Source organism: Malaclemys terrapin, chromosome 6, assembly GCF_027887155.1.
Source record: "Malaclemys terrapin pileata isolate rMalTer1 chromosome 6, rMalTer1.hap1, whole genome shotgun sequence".
Lineage (NCBI taxonomy): Eukaryota > Metazoa > Chordata > Testudines > Emydidae > Malaclemys > Malaclemys terrapin.
In genome coordinates this window covers 117629323-117632095 of record NC_071510.1, presented here as the reverse complement: position 1 = coordinate 117632095, position 2773 = coordinate 117629323, and positions in this window count along the sequence as shown.

The window sequence follows — 2773 nt, the reverse complement described above, 5'->3', positions numbered from 1 at the left end:
GATTCATAAAAGAGGTTTGCTGACAGCGCTGAAATATATGTACTGATGGCACTTTAGATCACTTTAAAAACACTAAATTAATCCTCAATACCCCTGTGAGGCAGGTATTAGATCCATTATGCAGATGAGGAAAACGAGACCAGAGGTTTGAACTCTGGAACTTCTGGTTCTGAGTTCCGTGATACAGGATTCATTTTTTCTGCCTCAAATGATTTCCAGACCAGCAGATTTTTGAAAGGTTAATACTGCAGCTACCAGTGAGAGTTCAAAATTGAATGCATTTATCAAAACTTAAGACAAAACTATCCTTTTTCACCCCCTCTACCGCCCCCACGCAGAGGAATGGAAGTAACACGCTCACATGTAACTTGAGTAAACAACACACATGTTGCAGCTGGGCACATTTGTGGCATCCAAATGACATGACCAACTCAAATTTGGCTTAAAATTTGCATGACCTTAAAACAAACATCTACAAAACTTAGGACACATTTAAAATCTATTTTTTTTTTAAACTGACACTCCCTTAGTGTTTGCAATTTTATTATTTAACACCAAAATCTGAAAGTAAAATGGATTTGACTGTCTATTGCCCAAGCTGAACTAAGTAGATTAAAAAAAGTGTTCAGTTTTAATAACCATTTTATTACATCGGTAAACAAAAGCTATGGGATTTTTAAGAACTGTCAAACACTGACTTGCCAATGAATTAAAGATTCATGGAAATTGTTTTACCTCTATCTGAACAGAAGCTAAAATTCTGAACTTTAGTCACTGATCAGAAGTGTTTCTGATGCAGAGAAAATAAAGTGTAATACAATAATTATAAGAAAATCAAAATTAGTCTTAAGCTAATTCCAGCCTTGCGCAATCTAACATAGCTGGAACGCTAACTGGTTAAGAAACAGATTTTATTGGAAAAATCAGCTGTGTATTTGGATATTATAAAACATGCCTAATTGTGGCATCTTCTCAAAGCCTGAAAGGTAAATTATTCCCTTGCCATATGACACACTAAAAGAGAGCAGGGGGTGAAGTCAAGTTTTATTTGTCCTCTTCAGGGTTCTATCAAGAAAAAAAAAGTGAATGAGAAAAGAGGACTCTTTCATTCCAATCTGAAGGTGGACAGCAACATCTTCTGGGTGTTTCATAGCAGGGGGCCTACTGCACAAGAGGCTTGAGCATCTATAGAGACGCCGAGGAATACGGAAGTCAGGGTAGGCGATGATTAGAGAGTGGTAGGCTGTCTCTAAAATAATCAGGGCCCAGCATGTTTAGAGGCTTGAAGATAAATAGCATGACTTTTATTCAATACACTTGTTATTGCTGCTGGCAGAGAGCAATCACTTCAACAATGCCTACTGGATATTGATTACTATAAGAGCTACATTATCATTTCATAAGAGCTTGGACTGAAGTACATTGTGGTGCTCAAACAACCAAGTGCTGCAGATTCCAGTCCCTTCAAATGGAGAGGTCAACAGAGAACTCCTTTTCTTTACAGGGACATTTGTCTTCACTCTTCCCTTTTAATCCTAATGCAGCAGATGGATACCCTGAGCAGTGGCAGCCTGCACCAGAGGCATCAGAATCTGGCCGGGTGGTAGAAATCCTTTACTGCCCAGTTAGATTATACATATTTTTAACACACACACACACACACACACACCCACCCACCCACCCCCCTTCTAGTTCTGGACAGTTTCTGAAGGCAATTTAGAGCCAAGTTCTGCACTCTTACTCATGTTGAGTTACAGCTCACTGAAATCAGAGGAAGGGTGGCCCAGTGGTTAGAGCAGCAGCCTGGGTTTCAGGAGGCCTGGATCCAATAACTCACACTGCCTCAGGATTCCTGTGTGACCCTGGGCAAGTAGTTGAATTGCTCTGTGCCTCAGTCCCCATGTGTCAAACCAGGATCATAGCACTTCCCTACCTCTCAGGGGCGTTGAGAGGATAAATGCATTAAAGTTTGAGATGCTCAAACACTACAGTAATGGGAGCTATAAACTCCTAAAATGGATCAGAACTGGGTGGCTTGCAGAGCGAGTTATGGATCAAAATGAGGGTGAGCAACAGAATCTGACCCTTAGTAAGTAGAACAGATACCATGCTTGAGACCTCAACGCATCTGTGTTCACATTCAGTTTAACACCAAATCAATATCAGGTGCATTGCTTTAAAAATTTCAATTAAATGGGAAAGGCAAAAAAAATTATACCTGCAACTTGAAATCAGCAAGGAACGGACACTGCTGAAATAATGAAAAGTAAAACACTAGTTCAAACAAATATGTGATCATTCTCTTCTGCTGCATTTGTGTGTATCTAAGAAGGGAAATAAATTTATCTTAGATGGGCTTGGAATAGAAAATTTCTAAATTATTTTGACTATTTGCTCTCAGATATTACCAGTCCTACAACTAACTTTTCTGAAATGTGGTCAGTCATTGCTATTTTTTTTTTTTTTTTTAAGATTATGTGTAAAATTAAAAACTATTCACTTGCAAAGCACTTAAGCAATACAACCCCCAAGTTTTAAGGGAGGGAAAAGGAGCTAAGTCAGATTATAGTTTCCCAAACGTGGCTTGAAATGAGAACCATGAAGACAGCAAAAATCAGAAAACATTCAAGTTAATGGAAACAAGTCTTTATTAAGTAACTTTTAATATCAGAAAAATAAAACTCTTATAATTCTCTTTACAGCAAATATATAATATCAGTGCTTTGGCCATCATAAGTTAAAGGCCCTTTATCATAAAATATATGGTTTTTAA